Source organism: Miscanthus floridulus, chromosome 4 (assembly GCF_019320115.1).
Source record: "Miscanthus floridulus cultivar M001 chromosome 4, ASM1932011v1, whole genome shotgun sequence".
NCBI classification, from domain to species: domain Eukaryota; kingdom Viridiplantae; phylum Streptophyta; class Magnoliopsida; order Poales; family Poaceae; genus Miscanthus; species Miscanthus floridulus.
Window position 1 is genome coordinate 66,554,501 of NC_089583.1, and position 15,369 is coordinate 66,569,869.

At 45.8% G+C, this 15,369-nt stretch overlaps 1 pseudogene; it reads right to left on the reverse strand.

Moving 5' to 3' along the window:
* LOC136548582 (carotenoid 9,10(9',10')-cleavage dioxygenase 1-like) overlaps nucleotides 1-12,180 on the reverse strand; it is a 45,224-nt pseudogene extending 33,044 nt beyond the window's left edge.
* Between the last annotated feature and the right edge of the window lie 3,189 nt (nucleotides 12,181-15,369).

Below are 15,369 nucleotides of genomic sequence, written 5' to 3' on the forward strand. Positions count from 1 at the left end.
TGGTGTTGTACCAGAATTCCGCCAGCGAGATCCAATTCACCCATTGGCGCGGGAAGGAATGGACGAAGCAGCGGAGGTACGTCTCCAAGCACTGGTTGACGCGCTCCGTCTGTCTGTCGGAATGCGGGTGGTACGCCGAACTCATGGACAGGGTGGTCTGGGCCAGGCGAAACAGCTCGCGCCAGAACACACTGGTGAACACCCAATCGCGGTCGCTGACGATGTGCGTTGGTAGTCCATGAAGGTGGTAGATGGTGTCGAGGAACAGCTGAGCGACCTGTTGAGCAGTAAAAGGATGTGAAAGTGGTATGAAGTGGGCAAATTTGCTGAACCTGTCCACGACGACCATGAGACAGTTAGCTGTTCCAGAGCGGGGTAGCCCCTCGACGAAGTCCATGGACACCATTTGCCACAACTCGGTCGGCACTGGAAGTGGAGCGAGCAAGCCAGGGTACCGCGCACGGTCTGGCTTGGCCTGCGCGCAGACGGAGCAGTTGGCAACAAACTGCTTAACATCAGTCTTCATTCCCCGCCAGGCAAACAGTCTCTTCAACCGGCTGAATGTAACAGGAAAGCCGGAGTGGCCGCCCACCGCACTGTCGTGGAGAGCAGATATGACACGCTGTTGCAGCTCTTTGTTGTTCCCGAGCCAGATTCTGTTATTGAGCCTGAGGATCCCGTCGTGAAGGGTGTAGGGTGGATGGGCTTCCGGGTTGATTGCCAGCTCCTGGATAATCTTGAGTGTGGAGGGGTCCGAGTAGTAGCCGGCCACTACATCAGAAAGCCAAGCAGGAGTGGGGGAGGAGATTGCCTGAATCTGGACCGGAGGAGAGGGGTGCCTTGACAGAGCTTCAGCAGCCTGGTTTGAGTTGCCCGGCTTGTAAATGATCTTGTACTGCAGGCTGGCCAACTTAGTGTATAACTTAAGCTGCCATGGAGTATGAAGTCTCTGGTCAGTGATGTGTACCAGGCTCCGGTGGTCTGTGAAGATCACAAATTCGCCATGTTGTAGATAGGCCCTCCACTGATCAATAGCAACCAATACTGCCAGGTACTCTTTATCATACGTCGAGAGGCAGCGGGTACGAGGACCGAGTGCCTTGCTGACAAAGGCCAATGGGTGTCCGTCTTGTAACAGCACGGCACCGACACCAAGATCGCTTGCATCTGTTTGCAGTTGAAATGGCTTCGAGAAATCTGTCAAGGACAGAACCGGCGCTGTCATAAGGGCATGCTGCAGTGTGTTGAAAGCTGTAGTGTGGGCTGCTGTCCAAACAAACAAGGTCCCCTTTTTGAGCAGGTCAGACAATGGCCGAGCTATGACTGCGAAGTGACGCATAAATTTGCGATAATAACCAGCGAGGCCGAGGAAACTACGCAGTTGCTTGGCATCCTGAGGTATAGGCCAATCTCTGATAGACTGAATTTTTGATGGGTCAGTTGCAACTCCAGCAGAACTGACTACATGGCCCAAATAAGCTATCTGCTGCTGTGCAAACTGGCACTTTGAGAGCTTGACCTGCCACTTGTCCCGAGCCAGCAGAGTGTGCACTTGATGGAGGTGAACCAGATTTCAAAGGTTTTACTGTATATCAAAATGTCGTTGAAAAAGACGAGAGCACAGAGGCGAAGGAGCGGAAGCAACGTAGTGTTCATAGCACCTTGAAATGTGTTTGGTGATCCAGTCAGGCCGAAGGACATGACGGTGAATTCAAAATGTCCCCAATGAGTTTGGAATGCTGTTTTAGGTTCTTCGTCGGGTGCCAGGCGGATCTGATTGAACCCCGTGCGTAGATCCAGTACTGAAAACCACTTGGCTTGTGAAAGTTCATCAAGAAGTTCATCAATTACTGGTATAGGGAACTTGCTCTTTACTGTCAGTGCGTTGAGCATCCTATAATCGACACAGAACCTCCAAGAGTTATCCTTCTTGTGGACCAGCAGAACCGGTGAGGAGAAGGCACTGTTGCTAGGCTGAATCAAGCCGACTGTAGCATATCTGAAACCTGACGCTCTATCTCGTTCTTGAGAGCTGGAGCATAACGGTATGGCCTGACTGATACCGGTTGGGCTCCGGGCACCAACGGTATTTTGTGGTCACAGGATCGCCGAGGGGGAAGGCCTAAAGGTTCAGCAAAGACATCAGCAAACTCATCCAACAGGGACTGCACCGCCGGATGGAGTGGAAGTTGGTCAGCAGCAGATGTATCACTGGCAATGTGATAGAGTTGCACGACTGAGCATATGTCATTGGCAGGAACAATACCCTGAAGCAGAATTTGTGTGGCACCATACGGAAACATCATCCACTTCTGTTGCCAGTGTATCTTCATAGGAGAGAATGCCATCAACCAATCCATGCCCACTATCATATCGTAGGATCCCAGCTGAAGCACTTTCAGTGTAGAATGGAAGGTGTACCCCTGTACAGACCATTCAGCCATAGGCATTTCCTGAGTGCAGGTAACTGATCCACCATCAGCGACTTGAACTGAAACAGGTGACTGCAACTGACGAACACCAGTTAACTGATCTGCCACAGTAGAACTGATAAAAGAATTGCTGCTTCAGTGCTTCCTGAGTCAACCAAGATGACAACACTCAGTCCACCGATAGAGCCCTCAAACTGCATGGTTCGTTGAGCAGGCTGAGCAGATACTGCTGCTGAGGACATCATGAACACCTGGTGCGCTGGCTCGGCAGGAGAGTCCTGCTCCTCAAGTTCTGAGAATTCCTCCTGGCACAGGATCCAAACCTCCTGAAGTACATGGACTTGGAGGGCGGGCGCACATTTGTGCCCCGGTTGCCAACGTTCCGCGCAACGAACGCAGAGACCGCGGGCCTTGCGGTATGATCTTAGGGTCTGAAGGCGATCGTCGACAGACCCGGCGCACGGTGGATGACGGCGTTCCTCCGCGGGCTTCTTGTCGTCAGGAGGGGTTGTAGAAGCAGTGGCACGTTGGGGAGGAGGTGGTGGTAGAGCTCCCCTGGGTGCCGACGGCTTGTGGAAGGAGTAATGGTCAGCCTTGCGGACCTCCTTCCTGCTGTCCGGCTCGACGGCTTCCTCCTGCAAAAGCGCCAAAGTACAAGCAGCATCCAGCGTGGAAGGACGTTGAACGAGAACAATAGCCCGGATGTCATCATGGAGGCCGTCGATGAAGCGAGTTATGTAAGAAAGATGGTCTGGATTTGGTGTGCAGGCTGTGAGCTGTTCGACCAAGTCCACGAAACGATCGACATAGTCCTGGACCGTGGTCGTTTACTTGATGTGGAAGTGTTGGCGAAGGAGCCGTTCGTGCTGATCGCGGCAAAAGCACTCACGAATCAGACGACAGAAGGATGGCCAATCGAGGCCAATTAGTTGGCGCTCGACGGATTGGAACCAGCGGCGTGCTGCGCCGGTGAACTGCATAGTGGAACACTTAACCAACATAGATGGATCGACGGCGTAGAGGTCGAAATAGTTATGAGCGCAGGTCATCCAATACTGGGGATCTTCGCCGTCGAACTTGGGGAAATGCATTTTGGGAAGGTGGCCGAAATTGGGATTGTGGTGAGATGAATTGGGTTGGGGAAAATTGGTAGGATTGGGTGGTGGACGGACAGGAGGTGATGAATCGGGTGAGCGAGGGTCAGGATTGGGAGCGTGTGGGGGGCATGGTCCCCAGTTTAGACATGGGCTGCATCATCAGAGGTGGTCCAATCCATAAGATCAAGATATGCATGGTACTGGTTGATGTGTACCGTACGATATTGTATAATATCAAATAGGATAATTTTCTTGTAACTCTACCCCTCCAGAATATATAAGGAGATGTATGGGTCTCTCATATTCAATATAATACACAAAAGACACAGGACGTAGGGTATTACATTGATCAGACGGCCTGAACCTGTCTAAATCGCTGTTTCTGCGCCTTGTGTCACCATCTGGTTCCTGATCACGCGCACCTCTACGACAAATCTACCATCGTAGGTACCCCTCGATGGACTGTCGATCATCTTTTATCGACAGTTAGTATAGGTAGGGGAGTACGTGCTGATCTCGGGCGGACTAGATGATCTCAAGATCAATGTTGTTCGTAGCAACTCCGACGACCTCGACGGCGTCCCTTAGCCTACTCGATGAGGCTCGACATCGAAGCGCGTCGAGCGATAGCGTGATGCAATCTCGCGGCGCACTCTACGGTGACAACATCTCCGTCATCGCTCCGTGCTGCGTGCTCAAGGCTCCGCGCTCCTGCCGTGCTCTCCACGAACGACGCCGCGATGGCCTGTGCATGCAAATTCAGCATGTATATATGAGTATGTGTATATGTGCTCGTCACGCATGCACACGTACATAGGCTTCTGTCATCAAATCCGATCCCAGACTTCACGCAGGGTCAGGGGACAAGTCGATGTGCGACTCTGCCTTTGTATATGAGATCCATGTATATCGCCATAATATTTCTCCATGCTGTTTTTTCAACATTTGCTCTCTAAACAATTTTCTAAACCCTAAATAGTTATGTTGATGTTCGAATGTCCCCAGAGACGGCCCTGTCTCTAGCTCCTCCCTATATGTGCATGAGAGTTTGCCCTCTGCGTTATGGGTGGTCGGCAGTGGCTCCTTAGCGACGCTTTGTTCTTTCTACACGCACACAGGCTCCGCGCTTCACGTTATGGTTAACAGGCTAGCTAGGGCTAGATACTCAGCTACACACTTAACTGTTAGGGCGGTTTGTATTAAATATAAATACATCTTCACATCGACTGATCGCCGAGCTGTATACGCCATTTCATCGTCATTGCTGATTTTTCTTCGAAGTTCATATATTTTTATACCATGTACTACCCGTTCTACATATTTGTATGGCAGGATCATTGTCCAGCTGATCGGACCACCTGGTGCTCGGACTTCTCCACCGATCAACTGGTCGGACCACTTGGTTCATGGATTCCGTCGCCGACCAGTTGATCGGACTGTTCGCCGGTCGTTTCTACTCAATGCTCACTTCGCCGCCGACCAGTTGACCAGACTGTTCGTCGCTCGTGCTTCATCGCCAGCTACGCCGGTTACTCCTCAGCGCTCGGATTCTTCGTGCTCGGGGACTAAGTGGCCACACTTCACCCCACTTCACCTTGCGGACATCGCCAGCTAAGCCGGGGACTCCTCGGTGCTCGGACATCGTCAGCTACACCGGGAACTCCTCGGTGCTCGGACATCGCCAGCTACGCCGGGAACTACTCGGTGCTCGGACATCGCCAGCTACGCCGGGAACTCCTCGGTGCTCGGACGTCGCCATCTACGCCGGAGACTCCCTTGATGGTCGGATCTTGCTATGCCTCATCGGTGTGCTATCAAGTTGCCCCATGCTGTTCGCATCAGGGTGCTGATCTTGGGCAGCATATCTGGGGTCTTGATACGCGCATGTCAGACGATGACGACAAGCTTTTAGACTTCTTTTTCTTTGACCCTGTAATAGAACCGACCAAATCATAAGAACGTAAGTACAAAAACAATCACCGAAGTGATCAAATTCCTGTACTTAAGCTCCTATAATCCCGGTAGTCCGGAGATCACGAATAATTTCAACCAACTCTCGACATACAAACCAAGACCGTAGTGATTCAACACAACACATCATTCGTTACAACATTTCGCAAGTGGCATCCGGATTACATCCATCAGAGTGCAAATAAAATATTACAAAACAAGTTCAAATTTGCGGAAGCAACATAGTTTAGTACATAACTTCATAGTTTCAAATACATTGCCAGATCTTAGTCATGTTCCACAAAAGCATCTTCAGGTATGAGAACTAGGAGAGACCGCGCCCAACGGTCTAGTCTTCATCCCCAGCCGAGAGAAGGCAATACTTGCAGCAACCAAAGTAGAACTGGTCATCTGCAACTGGTGGGAGATAAACCCTGAGTACGAGAAGGTACTCAGCTAGACTTACCTGTCAAAACCAGAAATAAAAGACACCAAGGGTCATGCAAGGCTTATGAGGTGGGCTACCTGGACACAGTTGCATAAAAGAGCTTATAAATAAAGTAACCAATTTAAACTTCGCATCAAGTTTATCATCATTTACCTATCCACTAGATTTGCACCTGTACTAGAGCACTCACTTATTAGGAGCAAACAATATTAACCATAGCAGGTATGATAAGGCTGTCATCATCATATCATCATTTCCGAACCATTATGTTATTTAGTGTATCTACATTAGAGATAAGCCCGTCAAGTTCTCACTAACCGGGAGAGACGACGACTCGAATCGAATTACAACTCAGCTGAGGGGGTATTCCCAACTCTCACCCTGGCATACTTTGCAAGGGTAGCCGTGGGTCACCTTTGGGACAACTCAGGAACCAAATTCGCGGGGTCGATCAGCACCAGCGCTCTCAGGGATTACCCTTCTACCAGGACGATCAAGACTTTTAAATCACCTGCCCTTGGACTCACGCCTACGGCTCCCTTCCGAGGCATACTTTATACTTATCGACTCACGGCCTGAGTTGAGCTACTCGGCTTCGTGGTCGGTCTCCAGACCCGTCCAACTAAGAGAGAGGCATGCGTTCAACATGAACAGGAAAGGCTCCAAGATTCAGTCCTTAAGTGACATAGACGGAGTCACTACAAACCGGCAAGCCTCCGCCCGGTCTTCACTTCAAATTAAGACAGGTTCTTTTCCACGATAGCAAATATAGCCAACCGTGCCATATGTATGTCCCTATATCTCGCAGGTGACAGGAAATCACCTGACTTCTACCGCGTTTAAGCAGGGCTAAGCACTACATGAACCTGAGCTACATAGGATTCAGGGTATCAATATCTGGACAAGGATTGGATAACCAATGCAGCAAGTGTTTACATCCAACACCTAAACTTAATGCAACAATATATATATGTAACAATAATACTTTAACTGCATTTCGAAAATTAGGAGGCTTAATATGCTCCGGGGCTTGCCTTTCACAAAGTTACACGGACAGTGATCCGTGCACTCAACGGCGACCTCGTCTGGCACTTCTCCCGAGGGCTACACCTCCTGAACCTCCGGTGTTGGCTGCTGCTGCTCCCTGCTCGGTTCCTCGAATTCCGGTAGTGTCATACCTTCCGTACACCTATTGCATGCCGATGCACAAGATAAATATCATGGATGCATAAGGAATGACATGATGCTCATGATGAATGGATCACCGTAAGTGTTTAACGAAACATCACTGGACACTCGTTTACCGATTAAGAATAGCTCTATTTAAATCACTTTAAAACATGTATCTAACTTAACTTGAAGAATGAGATCTACTTACCTAACTTGCATAACCTAAGATAAAGGTGCTCATCTTCAGTTAAAGGCCTAACACCTAGGAACATTACCACAAGCTTAGGAAATAGTAAAGGCATACTTAAATCAAAGTTAAGGTTTTACATGCAACGAGTAGTTCCTTAATTCAATCATAACCAGAGTTCTATAAATTCAAATGACTTGCAAGAGGACATTCTGGAAAGCTTATGAAATTCTCTACAAATCATTTGTAAACATCAAAGCATGATTCTTACGTTAACCAAATCGAATTCCAGTAAACCTAAAATCTCTCCAGAAATGACAGGTTTACTAAATTAATTATTTAGTGATGATGCAAATGCATAATTGGACCAAACCAAATTTACCAACTTGTTGCACATATCAGAGGAACATCAGAAAGTATAGTGCCAACTTCTAAATAAATTATTTAATGCTCTTTTCTAATTTATTTAGTTAATTAGGTGATTAAAGCAATATATAGTAAAACTATTCAGAAAAATCTACAAAAATTACAGAAGCTATCTCATGCTTCACATAGACTACCATAAAAATTTCAAAGCAATTGGGCAAGCAAAACTTGCTGTATCCAAAATAACAGATGGTAGGGCTATTTCTAGCATAATTAGGAAACCCTAATGAAAAGTGTCAAGAAATAGATTTCACATTTTTCCTAGCATCATCCTAGCATAAGAATAGCACTCACCAAATTTTACCTTTACTGGATCTATAGAAAATTATGAAAATTCACACAAGATCCATCCATGCAAACAAGAGAATTTCCTAACTCCTACATACAGTGTCCAAAATGTATGAAAATTTAACTATAAGCTATTCATGATATGAGCAGTACACCATAAAAATTTCATGCCATTTGGAGCTACATAGAAAAAGATATAATTACCCCTATTTCCTTCATGATTAAAAGAGATAATTATCAACTCCATTTTTCATAACAGAACAAGGCATAAATTATATTTTTAATATAAACTAGACATTATCATGAACCCAACAAAATTGGAACCACATCATTTGAATCTACCAACTAGGAGATACATATTTTTGAATATATACACAAATTTGTGAAAAGAATAAAACAAAATGAATTTGAAACCCTAACCCTACTGCTGGGCCAGCCCGAAAGCACACGACGGCCCACGACGCACGCGCTGGCGTAGCCCAAAACTCGGTGCGACCTAGGTTAGACTCCCGCCTACGTGCTTCCGCTGACAAGGGGGCCCCTCACGTTAGCGAGACAGACAGGGGAGGGAAGGACGGCCAACGGCGTAGCTCGTCGCCGGTGACAGCTTCGACGAGGTCATCGGTGCTACAGTGTTCGCCTCACCCATGCACATCTAGTGGAACCATCTATTGAAGTTATTGCCGTGGCTAAAGGCAATGGCGATGGCCATGGCGGTGCACGGCCACGGCTTGGCTGGCTCCGGCGAGGCTCGACCCCGTAGGGCGTGGCTAAGTTCGGTACGAGCTTTCGGTGTTCACTACCAAGCTAAACCAGCGAGGAAGAGGGGATGGGAAGGCCGTGATGGCAGTTGGCCGCGTGGAGCGCCAACTCCAGCGAGGTCTCGCCATGGCGGCAGTGGAAGAAATGGCGAATACGCCCTTACCAAGCCTCAAATGACCCGACTAAAAGGTGGAGGATGGAGAGGAGATCACAGCGAAGCTAGGGGCAAGATGGCCGACACGTTTTTGCAGTGGCGAGCACGCAAGGCGATGGCAAGCTGCTGTGGCTTGTCGCTGCGCGCAGTGGAGGCAAAGGAGATGCAAATGGATCTGACGACCCGGTCGGGCAGGCGCGCGGGGTGCTCATGTCATGGCCAGCAGCGCCAGGATGCCCGCGGCGCGTGGCAGCGCGGTTAGCCGGCCGACGACGGGTGTCACCCACGCGACGTTTGTTTTCTGAATGCTGTCAGTTACTGTAGTTCCCATTTAGTTACATGATCCACCTGACAGTGCAACTTCAACACATTATCACGACTAAACCGTTGATCAATAGCGAAAACTAGGTACATGAAAATTGTAGCCCTACCTTCCATCTCCAACTTCTATTCAAGGATCACAATCTAATTCTCCATGGATCAGAAGTTACATCAAGCCAAAGTTGGCTCAATCAAACTGAAAATGTAGTTAGGACTTAGAAACATTTTTCAGTGTTGAATCCACCATCAATAATGACCTGTGGGCCATGTTTGAGGCTGTTTCACACATTTTCATGAGTTGATCATAAAACAACTTTTGTTCCTTGATAAATTAGCTACAACTTTGGTAAAGGGTGCATAGCCATGCAAGGTCTCTAAGTTAGTCTTTTGAATCAGTCAAATAGTGGCACTCTAAGGGTCATTCAAAGTCAAACCTCCACTTGAGGGCATTTTTGTCATTTTGATCCACATGAACAATGTCCCAACAATTACCCTAAGTGTAGTTAAGGTGTATTAGACCATAATCAACCACTTTACACAAGTGCTATACCAATTTCTAATGATCACATGTGATGAAGCAACAAAACAATCAATTCACTCAAATGTTGCAATTCCATATTTCACATGTTTCATTACTTTTGTTGCAATTTTAACTTGCCACATTCCTACCATGTTGCCATGTTTCAAGGTATGAGAAACTCATGTTGCATTCACATGTTGCACTACTACCATTCACAAGCAAATCAAGTATGAAACAAACAGAATTGCGAATGTTGCATATGTATGTTTCAGTGACAATGGCATGATGAGATAAATGATGCACATGTTTATGAAATGAAATGTAATTTTGTGGAAGCCAAATACCTAGGGTGTTATAGCCCCTGCTACAAGATTCATTTTTTATCTTTCAGCAGGCTCGAAGACTAAGTGGGCACACTTCACCTTACAGTGAATGCGCGTTTTTCAATTCAGAGCTCCTCCCGTGGACTGGTTGCCTGCTCGGCCGGTCTTCTGCCTTTCTTCTACTTTCTGACCCTGACACCACATGACTACGTCACCTACTGTCAGGCTTGAAGACTAGCTATGGAAGTATGACACCCGGTATCCACAAGATAAGACATGGGCCGCACCATCAGAGGTGGCCCAACCCACAAGATCAAGACATGCACGACACTGGTCGACGTGCACCGTAAGATATTGTATAGTACCAAATAGGATACTTTCTTTGTAACCCTACCCTCTAGAGTATATAAGGAGAGGCAGGGGTTCCCTAGTCGCTAGAGCTACATACATCTACATAGATCTCATATTCAATACAATACACCAAAGACATAGGGCGTAGGGTATTACATTGATCAGACGGTCTGAACCTGTCTAAATCGCTGTCTTTACGCCTTGTGTGACCACCTGGTTCCTAAACACGCGCACCTCTATGACAAATCTACCATCGTGGGTACCGCCTTGGTGGACTGTCGAGCATTTTTTGTCGACAGAGCGCGACACGTACCATTGGCCGGGGACGGAACTATGGCCGTGACCGAACCATAGGGCTGCTCCCGTGTAATCGTTTCGATGCAGTGCTCGGTGGGCCAGTCGACCATGGATCCACCAGGATGAAGCACAGCGGCGACCGACTCCCGACGTGCCGTCAACGGTGGTTGCTGAGGCTGCATCGCTGGAGGATTGATGTGGCGGCGGATGTCGTCAATGTTGCCGTCGACCTCTGTGTGCCAGCCTTGGAGCTCCCCGGTGGTGCCTTCCAATGCCTCCATGGGGTCATCGTGCTCATTGCAGATCTTGGCCAACTGGATGAGCTCCAAGTCTGCCATGCACTGCTCCAGGTCAGAGACGCGGGAGTCGAAGTTGGAGCCCCAGTTGCGGCGACGATGATGGCGGTGTACTGGGAGTAGGCGAAGTCCTCCAAGGAGCTGAGGTGGCTGTCGATGGCCTGCTCATGCTCTTGAAGGGCGGCGGACGCGTTCTCGAAGCATTTCTCTAGACTCTCCCAGTTATCTGCGGAACGTGCGTCGAAGTCCTTGAACCGCTTGAGCATTTCGTCGAACGTCTTGGCGACGACCGGATCCATCGCTCCCCGGGCTCGCTGCAGGCGCATGTAGTGCTCGTGGGTGACCGGCGCGGACTCCAGTAGGATCTCCGATCAATCTCTCGCTCACGATAACGAGTTCCTTCGCTCGAACCAATGAGGACCGACATGAACAGAGTTTAACTTCTCTTACAAGATAGACGATGAAGAAGCGTGCTCTCCCTTATCTCTGCTTTTCTATGCTCTCGCCAGCTCACATCGGTTATAGACCCATTCCGGGCCATAGACGTGGATGCTCCTAGATCAGGCCCTCGCGCTCTTCCTTGGACGTTGGGCTTCCTTGGGCTGGCTTAGATGGGGCGTCGTAACAAAAACTAGTAGAAAAGACGACTCAAACTATCACCAATTCTGATGTACACCCCCTTGCGGAAACCATCTGGTATCGCTCCTTCAATCTGGTGTATCTTTATGGCTTCACCGATCTCGTCGACCGGTGAGAAATTGCTCTGCAAGCTCAGCCCAAAATCAGAAGCAAGTTCTAGGCTATTGTTTTTTCAGAAGCATGTTATATATAGTTATACAATGGAGCTAGAGAGGAGTTCTCTTGAACTAAGTAGGAGCACCTCGGAGGGATACAGAGGTTGACCAGTGAATTAGAAGGTTGCATCAACCAGCACATCCAGCAATCTCTGGTACACCTGAAAGCCTATCGCCCAATTGATTTTTCAATTTTGAACATTTTAAATCAATATTTTAAAAACAACCTATCCTAAAAATATTGAGATAATTATCTATTTGGCACTAGAAAAAATCGGTCTTCCTTCTAAGACACTAGCGAAATCAAAGTTCCTTATCTAGCACCGAGTTGAAATTTCCTTCTCTGTTTGGCACTACCGTCCATTTTCTTTACTAAGGGTGTTAAATGGCCATCAAAATGATCCACATGCCTCTCTCTATATCAGAACTATATGGTGTCAAATAAAAAAAGCATGATGTTTGTGGTGTCAAATAAAGAAAAACACGAATGTCGTGGTTGTGAAATAGGGAAGAGATTAATTAGTTCTGGTTTCCATCAAAGGTGGTTTTCATTATATATGTATTTCCTAAAAATAATAAAATAATAGATAAATCGATATAATTATAAATATTTCTTTTCATTTAGGAAAATATGAAATTGGTATAACTTTTTAGAAAAAATATAATCTGTCTCTTCAATGTCCACAACTTTAGTTTTGGTATTTCTTCTTTCATGTTCATTTGAATATTTTAAAAATTTTGAATTTCAAAATATAACTTGAAATAGAATTTTGGGATAATAAATAATTTCAAATTAAATAGTCATCAACTACAAAGTAGTAGGTTTGATCTGAGATCTATAACTTTGGTTTTGGCCATTTCCCCATTCGAGTTCATTCAAACAATTCAAAAGATTTGCAATTGAAAATATGAGATCTTTAAATAGAATTTGAGGACCGTAAATGATGTCAAATGGAAAGGTCATCAAAACCAAAGTTGTATATGTCATTGAGACCTACTACTTTGTAGTTGACAACTATTTTATTTAAAATCATCTATAGTCCTCAAATTCTATTTGAAGTTCTTATATTTTAAAATTCAAAAATTTCAAATTGTTCTAATGAACATGAACGAAGAAATATCAAAACTAAAGTTGTAGATCTTGAGGAGATAGATTATATTTACTTTCTAAAAAATTGAACTAAGTGCATATTTTTTCTGAATTAAAAAGAAATATTGATGATTTATAGTGATTTATCTATTATTTTATTAGTTTTAGAAAATACATATAATGAAAACCATCTTTGATTGAAATTGGAACTAATTAATCTCTTATTTCACAACCATGACAATCATGCTTTCCTTACTTGACACCACAAACAATCATGCTTTTCTTATTTGACGCCACATAGTTCTGATATAGAGAGGGGCATATGGGTCATTTTGATGGCCACTTAGCACCGTTAGTGAAGACAAATGGGCAGTAGTGCCAAATAGAGAAGGAAATTTCAACTTGGTGCTATATAGGGAACTTTGATTCTGGTAGTGCCTTAGAAGGAAGAATGATTTTTTCCAGTGCCAAATAGATAATTCTCTTAAAAAATGTTTGAGAGACCAAGTTGATAAGTGCCTTAGTCTCGTTCATCTGTGATGAATGATTGGCACAAGAGTTGAGAGGTTTGAGGCTTTCCTGTTAGGTACATATTCATATGTGCTTGATTATGCTAATGTGTAACGGAGGTGTTGTTGTGTTATGTTATGTTGAGTTTGTGGTGTGACATGTCTCTTGGCTTGTAAATGTATAGGTGTTGTGCGTGTTGAGGTGGTTGACAAGTGATGGAGAAGGACAAGCGAGGACGTATGTGCATGATGGACGAAGAGTGGTGAAGGGTGGATGAGTAGGCTTGGACCAAGGGACTAGAGGTCGATGATGGACCATGGGTGGCTAGCATCTGGCACATGAAGAGCAAGAGCACATGGTGATGGAGATGGTGTCGACCGAGTCAACAACTGGGATGGACCAAGTCATGGTGAGGCATCGCTAGAACTTGGTGGATCTCTAGGATGAGGACATGAAGGTCGAATGCATATCGACATCGGTAAGTCACACCTGGTGACTGGCGAGGTGTGCATGAGGGTTTGCTAGTTTAGTCCTCAAAACTTGGGATGGACGTTTTGTTGGTTTGGGTCTAAAAAACCATCGGCGACGGGTTTGACCGGTTTGGGCCTCAAAAGCGGGGAGTGGTGGATCGGCACATGTGTGGTTGCAAACTTGGGCGGTTGTACCCCTGAGGGTATTTGGGTTGAGTGCTTCATGTAAGGGCAACTTGAAAAATAGCCAAGTGCCCATATATATGACAGATGGATGGATGTGAAGCCATACCTTTGAACGCCTTTAGTGACGGATTAGGATCTCACCTGTGAGGTTTAGAGTTTTGCATAGCCTAGAGAGAGGGAGAGAGAAGAGAGGCTCTTTGATTGAGCTTTTTGCAGTCCAAGATTTGTAATATACTAGGAGTGGCTTATAATCGCACATGGTGAAATAATCCAAAGATCAAGTTCATGCACCACTTCTTCTCTCCTCCTAGATCTGAAATTTGTCCTTTTTGTTGATTTTCTGAGCCATTTTAGTGATTTTTATCTGGTGTTTGGCTAGGTTGCAACCTTGATTCTAGAGTTTTTTGGGACACTAGATTGCAACCTTGATTTTGTAGTGTTTTAGAACCCTTGGATCTTTTCAAAACATGCCTTGAAGCCTAGCACCAATGTCTATTGTTCCAAACCCCAGAACTCCTCTTTTCAAGCCTCTTTTTGATGATTTTGTTGAAGATCTTTATGTTGAGGCTTTATTTGGGACGTACTTGAATGATCTTTAGGTGCAATAAGGGCTTGAGAATACACATAGTCACTGCCCTTGGTAGATCTCCCACGAGCTCCTAGAAATCTCCATTTTGAGAAAATTGAGAAAACCACAATTTAAGAGGGATTTTGAAATTCTGTTCAAGCTTTGAACTTTTTGAATTGATCTCTTGGGGATAGATCCTAAATAGGTTATTCAAGGTGTGTACAAAGTTTCAGATTTTTTGGAGCCCATTTGTTGATTTCAAAATTTTCTTAGAGAGAATTATGCTAAAATAGTAGAAACCATCTCAGGCCAGTACAAACGAGCCCAAGCCAGGTTTTTCCAACTTGCTTCGATTGGAGCTGATTTTTTTGGTGGAAATGTTCTTTTGTGATGTTATAAACTCCACTAGATCTCATGATTTTTGGAGGTCATTTAATTAGGTTTTGACTTTTGTTCTTAAATGTGCTGAATTTTGAAAACCAGCCTAGGCTGGTTTTTGCTGAGGTCAATCTCTCACTTGTTTTGACCTCTATTTGTTTCTTCATCCTTCCAACCTAGTTTCTAAGGTTCATCCGCTGTGACTACATGACTTTGGTTAGTTGGGTTCGAGAGGTTCGTGGGTGTTATCTGGATATAGGCCTCTGTGTCATGCTTGTGAATAGAATTTTGAGGCTCCCATTCACCATCACTCTTGTTGCCATTCGGTTCCTCATGTTTTGTGCTTAATTA